This window comes from Crocodylus porosus, unplaced genomic scaffold (genome assembly GCF_001723895.1).
Source record: "Crocodylus porosus isolate Cpor-Errol unplaced genomic scaffold, CroPor_comp1, whole genome shotgun sequence".
Classification (NCBI taxonomy): Eukaryota; Metazoa; Chordata; order Crocodylia; family Crocodylidae; genus Crocodylus; species Crocodylus porosus.
In genome coordinates, this window is record NW_017728886.1 from 195,756,123 (window position 1) to 195,766,587 (window position 10,465).

Genomic DNA, 10,465 nt, shown 5'->3' on the forward strand with positions numbered 1-10,465 from the left:
AACATTGTTTCTTATGAGAAAATTGGTTCTGAGTTATGTTTTGACTTAAGGTGTGGTTTTCAGGAACCAATTGTGTTGTAAGTCTGAGGACTGCCTGTATACAAACAACAAAGGATTAACTCAAAACCTGTGGTCCTTCCTTGGACTAGGAGAGAGCAACACCAGCTCTGTACTGCCTCCTCTGCAAGGCAGCCTTCCCTCTCAAGCAATCATCCCTATCAGCTGGCCTGTACTCAGGAGAAGGCAGGCTGTTACTTATTAACCACCTGTAGATGGGCTCCTGCCATGTACCCAGTTACAAAGAAACTGAAAGCAATAAGATAGGGGTTTCTTACTGTAAGAACATTGAACTTGTCAGCTGCTTCAGTTCTTTATTGAAAATTTAGATTTATACCAAATAAAAGTGGTGGGTCAGAGTCTGGCAGAGAGAGTATCATCGAGACTCAGTTAAGTGTGAGATACATGTGAAATTATTCTACTTTATAACAAAATTATTTATTCAAGTGAATAGCACAGCTTCCCCTTAGTAACACTGTATTTATGGTGAACCAAATACTTTCTTTAGAAGCCATAATATCAGATGCTTATAACTTTTAAAAAATTACTCTCTGGAGAGAAACTTCGCTATGTTGATCCCGGAGCAAAGTTTTTAGCAGTGTGAAACGATTCTGTTTAATTGGCCACTGAGTTAACAGGGTGTGATTTTTTTTGTATTATGGTGTTCACATTTTAAGATATTTCTCACATGCTTTTTTATTATTATTCATGTAAACAAAGGTGTTTGATTTAAAAATATGTCCAACTTTTTGATTTGGACTACAGACCACTCCAAAGACCACTAAAATAAATGGAAACTGTCATCACTTTTAGCTCAGGTCCCTTTGCAGAAATCTGGATTAGAAATAACAAAGGAGAAGGTGTTTGGAAAAGCTTCATACAGAAAATGCATAGTGCAAGAGTTTTTAATGCAGTGGCTCTCAACCGTCTTGGGCTCAAGGCACTCCTTATTAGACTAGAAGTGCCAGGTCTTAGTTTTCACTCACTTTTTGACTAGGAAAAATATAGTAATTTTCTACTGCAAAACACTCAGAAGGGTCACAACAGGTCCAAATTTTTTGAACATTATGGATTTTTATTTCAAATCATTTGGTTTATACTGTGAAACATGTTTGCACACCTAACATTGCTACATTGTGTGACACCCACAGCACCCTTGGATCTCAAGGCACTGCAGAATGTCCCAGCACCCTGGTGGAGAATCACTGTTTTAATGTTTCCAAGATCTATCACAAACTTAAGCAGCCCACTGGGCTAGCATGATTAAGGCACACCACTGTCTATAGTAAATATCTGTAGAACAGAAAAGCCACACAATGTTTGCATAACTTTGTTTCCCCAGCCACATGACCAGCTAATTTATGTACTCATAGTTGGATTGGCCAGACCTTTCCCTCAACACGTATCTAGAACAAGTCTCATACTCACACCCTGAATCTATACTGAAATGCATAAAAAAAAATAATTTGCTCCAGCTATATACTAAAACACCATAATTATTTCTTCCACCAACAAACACATGGTTCCATCTCACAGTTTGGCAGCATTTTTATTTTTTTATTGTTTTATTTTTCTCTCACTGCATTGGCAGTGATTACGACAGAAACAGAGGTCAAAACATAAGTAGGAAGTACATCTAGCTGGAGTTTTGCTGATGATATAGATTCCTTTCAAATGTATTTTTCGAGTCATCTTGTCTTGATAAACCACAAAAAGGAATCGTGTTCACAAAGACAGCACCACTGAAAAACTCTCCCATATATGACCCTTTTGCAGGTATGAACATAAAAGAATCTGTGCATCCTCGTTTCATGCTTACCTACATGGGGTTTACTTCGTGACTCTTGAGGGAGTCACTTTATATACCTGTAGCCTGCTCTTCTGCTTCTTTTCTTGTGGACTTCCCCATCTTAGCTGCCTTTGCTTTGGGCCTCTTTGTGCTTTTTGTTTCCTCCCTTCACATCTAATTAATTAAATGTTTTCAATATCATCTTTCCCTGAGGGTTGGATTAGGCCTTTCCGAAACAGCAGGAAACTGAATGAGAATTTGCAGTGTGACACCACTGCCATTTTTCAGTGTACAACTAAGGAGGGATCCTTTGGAAATCCAGAGGTAGAACTATTCTTCGTAGATCCAGTATAAGCATGTCTAGGATTTTGTGAATGGCTCTATTTCACAAATTGTTAAAATGACAGGGGAGTGAGGGAGGAGGAGAGAAAGGAAGAAAGGAAGGAAGACTGACCTTTTAAACCTTTATTATACAAATATGAAAAACACATGGTGGAAATGCAAAGTATGTGGCCCTCCCAGGGGCTGAGTATGGAACACCTGTCAACAACAAAAAATACCATGTCACTGCAGAATGAGACTCCCTCACCCATGGCACTTGTGGGGTTACATGTGTGGGACCAGCTATCTGTCTTTCACCTGGCAGAATGCCCTCTGGGTGGCCCAGCATGACACAAACTGGTCCACATTTTGTTGCAAAATGAAGTGTCCACATTCAAATGTGACATGCACCCAAATCAGAAGCAAAAGAGTTGGAGGGTGTCATGGGAGCTGGCCCCATGGGCCAGTTTCTGTGGCTTTTCAGTCACCATTTTGGCCTGGCCCAGACACACAGGCAGAAAGAAAGAATGAAAGAACGAATGAAAAAAGGAAACATGAAGCAGGGCAACAAAAGTATACCAGATTGGAGAATAAGACATACTACATGAAGAATCACTAAGATAGCCAAATATATATTGTCTAGCATAGTGAAAACTCAGGGGAGACATGAGCAAAGTCTATAAATACCACCATGTTAACAATATAAATGAAGGAAGGGAATTATTAAGTCTCAGAAGATGATAGGTCAAGGACAAAAAAGTCTGAAGTTATGGATGGGAATGCTTAGGTTAGATCAGGGGTGTCAAACTCCTCGCTCATGGCCCAGATGGGTGACACAGGACCCATCCACTCGCCAGATGAACAGGGTGGGGCAGCCCCATGGGCTGGATTGGGCCCACAATCCCTTGCCTCCCACATGGCAGATCCAGCACCTGCATCACTCAATCCAGCTGATTGAGAACAGCACCACATGGTACTCACTCTGACCAGACTGAGAGGTGAGCCAAATGCAGCACCCGCTCCAGCAGCTCCGGAGTGGGCACTGCATGCAGCATGGGTCCTGGACCAACTGGAGCAGGTGCCAGATCTAGCATGAAGAGGACCCCTCAGCCTTTCCACTCCACCCCCTGAATGCCAGATCTAGCACCTGCTTTGGATGGTCTGGGCTTGTTTCTCATGGGTTGCCTGCTCCAGGACCCATACTTTACACGGCACCTGCTCCAGGCCAGCTACAGCAGGACCAGAGTGGGCTTCACATCCCAGACTGGCTAAAACAGGTGTGTAGTCCCAACCTATCCAGCGCAGGTGCAACAGGTTCTGTATCCAGCATGTAGGGGAGACTTGCCCTACATGGGGCCAGCACCCGAGGTCATGTGATGTAGCACTGGCCTGCAGTTCATATATTTGATACCCCTGCCTTCATACAAACAATGCTGCACCAGCCCAAAGCACAGGTTATGCTGATACTACTTGATGCAGCAACCAAAGCTGTGCCTTGCTCCTCCAGAAGTAGTTCATAGTGCAGTACAGGGTGGATCTAAAAAGATACTAGGACGGTTTAAAATGCTGCCATTCTGATTTAGTTCTGTTTTGGAATATATTTTTCATTGGTATATATGGATGTACAGAGCATAGGGCACTAGTGAATTAGGTCCTGTCACAGCAGATATTCAAGAAGAGTCTAAATAAGATGGTTGAGGAAAGGATGGAGAAAGTAGTTCTTCAAAATACCTGGGCTAGGTACAACTGACCTGAGTTTTCATGCTGTTTTATCTGTTCTTCTAAGGACCTAATTCTTCTAGACACAATGCTGCCATTGAATCAATATAGATTGATTCTCTCTCTTCCCCATCCCATGTTTCTTATGCATCATAAACTGAAACTGCTTTATGTGGCTTGTTTTCATGACTATCTGTGATGTAATCAGTAATAGCAACAGAGCTCTGGGAATGAAATTTGCAGTCTGGTCCCATGCTCTTTATTCTTTATCAGTTAATTTAACAGGATTTTTGTCTGAGTAAAAAGTGTAGGATTGGATTTTGTTTTATTAATTTGTGTTTCCTCTACCTAGACAGCTCGTTCCCTCTGCAACAGCACAAATCATGCATAACATAGCAATTGTACCAGTGTTTATTTTATTTTTTGAGACAGAATAGCAAAATTAATGAAAAATAGTTACTTAAGATAGAGAACACAGCTCACCATACAAGAATAATTTTAAAGCAGGTCAAGCTTTGAGTCCAAGCTAATTGATAACATCGTATTAATTTAGTCCTGAGTTACCACAGTCGAAATATAACCATTTACTTCAGCATTAATTTTTCTATCTCTTATATTCTAAAGGGAACAAATAAACATTTTGATGTCAGCTTTTTTTTTTACAAATCCTGTAAAATACAGATATAAACAGCTCTGGGACATGGATATAGTTTTAAACTTTTTATTAGAGACTAATAACAAAGAGTGTAACATTAAGCCATTTTCTTCAAAGTTGGCAATGTTAATTGCTCTAACTTGGGTTTTAAGAGTCTCTGAACTGGGCATGATAAGGAATGATTAACTTAATTGGCTCCAGAAATCTCCCAAAAGCTTTCATGTGTTTTTATGTGGAAGAAATAACATACAATCAACTAATCAAACTGTTCTATATTCAGTGAAAGATAAACACACATAAGCTGCCTCTGTTCTGGAAATATTTCTGGAGAACATTGTCAGTGAAATGAAATAAATTATTTTTCTCTGATCGACATCATCGTAAATCTTTACTATATCCATCAACTCTGGATAAATATGTACATCAACATAAAGCCATGGAGCGGCGTGGTGGCGCTCCTTTTTCATATCTGATCCTCTTTAAATAATTCTCTGTTGGTAGCCAGTCAGTATTGTTCAAATATCTCCTCTTTAAACTTCACTAACTTGTACAGTATTGCGTAATGGATTAAGTATTAATAAAAATATCAGCTGTCCTGGGGTCAAATGCAGGGACATCCCTTCGATGCTACTGGCATCCATCAAACAAATGAAGATAGATAAAAGACGGCATGTTATATTATTCACTTACAATAAAACGCTACTACCCAATTTGTAAACAAATGGGAATTCATTACAAAGATGCTAGAGAAAGATGGATTACCTTGACTTCAGGAGGAGGGAAATCTGTTTCTTCAAGTTTCTATAATGAATAACTAATATCTTCCTTGGTTTACTCAGCTAGTTCTTCCCAAAGTTTTAAGGAAGAAGAAAGTGTTATAAACTCAGTAGTGGTAGAATAGCTTAAACTGGAATTCTTCCCTTATCCTCTCCTTCCCCCTATACTGGTTTTTGATCATCTGAGCTCAATGCAGGTAAATTGTATTTAAAATATTCTTCATTTTGAAACAAAAAGGGCAAAATTAATGCGTTAATGTGCATTAGCCTAATTTAATATGCATTACAGGTGCATGTGCATGTCCTTAATGTGTATTTGTCGGTGAAGTTACAGGGTAGGGCCACAGGGTCCATAGGCCCTGTGCCCAATCAGACTGGGCTGTGGGTCCGTAAGTGCAATTGATTTAGTCACGCCATGGACTTGCCCAATTCTCACCTGCCATGACTTGATATTGGATGGTACTTTACTTGGGAGGTGTTCAGTTGCGCCGCAGGTTGCCTTTGATGCACTGGAATTGGTCCTTTTTCTGGGGCTCCTACCTCCCCTTACACCCCACTCGCATGCCATCCAGATGTTACAGTGTCAATCTCACCCTTGGATCTCACCAAGCAACTTCTTTCCTTTTTTTTGGATTTATAGGCTTGTGGTCTTTTTGAGCCCACCTCCCCTGTATGATGGCCACCTGGGCCCAAACAGTCCCTTGTTGGAGTACTGTGAATGAAAAAGGAACTAAAAAAGAACACAGGACATTCAACTCAAACTCAGGTAAGTTTCTCAGTGCTTGGGCTTGGCAGCTTACAGGCGGAGTCTTTCTGCTGCTGTACACTAGGGCCCAGAAGGTGGTAGTGGCTCTCTCCTCCTCACTGGGCCAGTCTGTTCTGGACCATAGGAACAGCAAAAGAAAAATCCCAGCTGGGCTTGTCTTCCTGTGGTATGTAGGCCTCCAGCCCTGGGTGCTTCCTTGATGGTCCATCACACTTTAGTCAGGTCCAAGCACCCCTGGACTTGGATCTTCCTCAGCCCTAACTGGCTATGTAGGCCTGGAGACAAGAGCATGGCATTCACCTTGTATCTCTCCCCTTGTCCTTGGCCCATCACCAGCTCTTCCCTTGGTGGCCCTCCAGCAAACCCTGATGCAACTAAAAGAAAAAAAAACAAAGGAAAAAGAAACAGAATCTTAAACTGGGCATGGCCACCTCTCCCATGGCTGGCTCATCCCCTGGCAAGGCTTTCCACCAGCTCCTGCTGCTTTTCTTGCTGCAGGCTAAAAGCCAGCATCTCTCAGATCCATGGAGCCCCTCTGAGCTCCCACACTGGCAGGCAGCCAGCTCCCCATCTTCCAGAGCCTCTCCTCCAGCTCCTTGGAGTTCCCATATCTGGGCTCTCTCTCCCAGCCCATCTTACCCCTCTCCCAGTCCCCACAGCAGGCCAAAAATACTCACACAGCTGCGGGGCAGTCTGATCCAGACTGAACAGCTGACGATAAAATGTGGTTTTGGTGGCATCCTTTGTTCTCCTGGAATTGCTCGTTGTGGTGGGGCAGGTGGGTCTTCAGCTACTGCAGGTCTGAGCGCATTTTTTTTCTCTTCTTCACAGCATTAACTTAGGCTAATCATGCTTAAATTCGATAGCTGCAAATGCAAGTATCAAATTTAGGTGCAATTCACTGAAGTGCATTAATGTATGTGTAGACATAACCTGGCACTAACTTTAGTGCCAGGTCTGCCCTTCCACTAGAGGGACATGGCAGGACTGGGGGGGCCTTGGCACTAACTTTATTGCCACACCCCTGCACATATAGACACCTGCCAAAAATCACTTTATTCACATTAAATTTAGTCACACTTATTTGCAAGTGTACTCATGCCTGATTATGCAGGATATGTGTCCTTTTCAAAGTGACTTGTGATTTGGAGAGCTTTAAAAGGGCCCAAATTTCAGAAAGAGCTGAGCACCCAGTCTCTGAAGATGATCAGTTAAAAATATTTCAGACTAGAAAATCAAAATTCAAGGCAAGCAGAATCAATAGTTTCTGGAAAAGGGGAAGAAGGAAACAGGGATGTGGCTGTAGATGGAGACAAGGACCACAGCTTTGGATGTGGAAGCAGCTAGAATACAATTTTGGATGCTGGCAGAAGTAACATTTGTTGTGCCATCAGCATCCTAAAAGCACTCCACAGCCATGCTGTGACACATGTGCATGGCTACAGAATGCTTTAAAAGTGTCCAATCACATGGCAAATTAACTCTGATCTAATGGGGATCAGATGAAGGCACTCTGAAGTGGAGTGCCTTAGGAAATTTCTGTTCCCTAGAGTCAGTTTATCAGTGTGATAGGAGCTGGGCTGATGCAGTCCAGCCCCATCTCCAGTGCTGTCTATGGCAAGGGAGAGAAGGGAGGAAGGGGGAGAAGCTTTGGGCTGGGGTTTGCCCAACCTGAGCTAGAGGTGGGAGCAGGTGGATTGGAGCCCCCTGCCTTGCAGCCCACCCCCAGCCCTCTTCCCCTCCAGCTCAGGCTGGGCAAACCCCAGCCCACAGCTCCCTCCTCCTCCCTTTCCCTCCTCCCTTTCCCCCCTCCCTTTCTGTAGATACCACTGGAGCTGGGTTGGGGGCATGGGAAGGGCTAGGGGAAAGAGGCTGCAGGCAGGCATCCTCTCTCTGCTGGACTGGCTCCAAAGTGGAGCATAATTCTCCCTCCCCACAACCCAGCAGACAAACATCAGTTGGGTTGGGGGGAGGGGTTCGCTCAACCTCATGGCACTTTCTCTTAAAAGCCATAAGTTAAAGCAGGGACCTGCATGTCTGCCAGTGCCCATCATGCATAGGGAAAGGAGCAGAAGAGAGGCCAAGGGCCCAGATGAAGGAAAAGGGAGAAAGGAGTGTGGAAGCAAGCATGGGTGGCAAGAGGGAATGAGGTTAAAGGGGAGAGTGAAGGATAACAGGAAAAGAGTGAGACTTCAGGGAAGGTAAGGAGCAAATGGTGATAGTAGCAGTTAGTGCATAAGATGATAGTAAAATTAATAGGTAGCAGCAGTCAAGAAACAGGCAAAAGTGGAGATAACTCAGCACACAGAACAGTGGCAAATATCTTGCTTGGTATTCCCCATCCTCTTCCTATCCCTTTGGCTTCAGTGCTTGTCTCTTTTTTTTTATCATCTCTGTTTTGTATCCTAAAAGGTTCTCCCTCCTGTTCTGTGGTCTTGGCTGAATTACTTCTGTGGTTTGGGTTACTGAATGACCTGGACAACATAGTGCTTTCTGAGACAGAACGCTGCACGAAGACTAGTAATATATTGCTTTATTGAAAAATAAAAGCCTCCAGAGGATTTTTATAGCCAAGCTCCCTACTATGTTATGACCCCCCTGTGTCATTCAGGCCACATTTTCTTGTCGCTCCCCTTCCACGTAAGGTAAATCTAAGCTGCAGTGTATTTATCTTTCTCAGGCAGGTTTCACAGCCCAACTGAGCTCCATGCTACTTCATTTACAATGCTACCAGTGTCTGAGCTGGATAATTTAAACTAGCTTGGTTCTGCTTACATCACACTGCAGTCACACTGGCCGCTGACAGGGGTAGGGGAAAAAATGGAGCCTTACTTTCAGCTCAGCACATCCCCATGCCAAGCGCAGCATGTGCCCAGGAGAAGAGCTGCATCGGTTTGATCTGGCTTGCCCAATGTCTGTATAGATTGCATGATTCAGTCAGCTATTAGATAAAAGGGCCAAAAAGACCTGCAGATGTTGGGCAAGCCAGGGCAAACTGAGATAGCTCCTCTTTTGGCAAAGCACCATTTCTTTTTTTCCACATCTGTCAGCAGCCAGTTTACTACAGCTAAGTCCTGTGCCTGGCATAAGGGACAAATCAGGGGTTTGCAGAGAAGAGATCTGCTGCATTCATTCTGCTGGCATAGGGCCCATTAAGAATCTTTTGCTAGGGCTGAAATTCAGAGCAGCCTAGAAGCGGCTTTAAATTCTGTCCAAGCTAGAGTTCAACAAAGAAGTCCCCACAGGCTCCCTTATACAAACTCCCTGTCCTTTCTACATACCTGGAAGAGATTCTAACTGTTACTATGATTTGTCTACCTTAAATTCAAGAACAATTTCAGTCAACTAGATTATCCCAGCAAATACAAAAATTATCTCCATCAAAATGGAGAAACCCTCACTGGCAATATATTTGCTCAGGCAGATCATTTCTCATGCTGGCCTTTAAATCTTCCCCAGCTTAGCTATGGGTCTCAGTCCCTCCTACTGAGGGAGGGAAGAAGCAGGCAGTGCAGCAATTCAACCCTCACCAGCAAAGAAGATGATTTTTTCCTTTTTCTTATTATGTTTTATAGTATAGTAGGGATATTTTTTCTCAGTAGTCTGCTGGCAATGAACACTTTCTAGAGATTGATTAAATGCCTCAGCTTTGCTCAGCCTATTAATCTCAGCAGCCATTTATTGCTTCATATACTACAATGCATTAAGGATTTTCCCTTAAGTACCATGTGTAGAATGCACATACTGGCAAAATGCAGATCATGTGAATTGGAAATGTTGCTCTGGAAACATGGGAAAGTAGTTAACTAATAAACACTAGGTCAGTGTACCTCAGGCTTCCCTTGCCCAACCTTAAAGAGCTCAGGTATGAACACAGACTCATATCACACAGTCTGGTATACCAACCTCTCATTCATTCACTAATTCTAAGCAACAGCTTTGTTGACAAGACCAGGATTTAAACCACTACAATATCCTGTACAGGCTAGAGCATGAGTAACTGAGAGGGAATGTTTGCAGGTACAGTCAAGCTCTGAGTCTGGTAAACTGTTAGTTATTTGCAGCATGGAACACTATTATTAGTATTAAAAATATGTATTGTGATAGGACACAAGTTCCACTGTGCTTCAGTGCACTGTGCTTTCACTGAAGTTATTGGCAGAAATAAATTAAATCCAAAATGGTCTCTAATTGGGCCCAGAGCACAAATTGGAGCAGATTCTCCACAGGATATAAATCAACATTAATTTGACTGTGGCCAATATAAACTAGTGGAGGAGCTGCTTCTATTTCTTAACTGCCTTCAATACCTTTGAAAACCCATCATCCTGAAGCTTTCTTTTTCTACATCTTTAGGTAGGCAGAGGAGTCTTGGCTTGCTT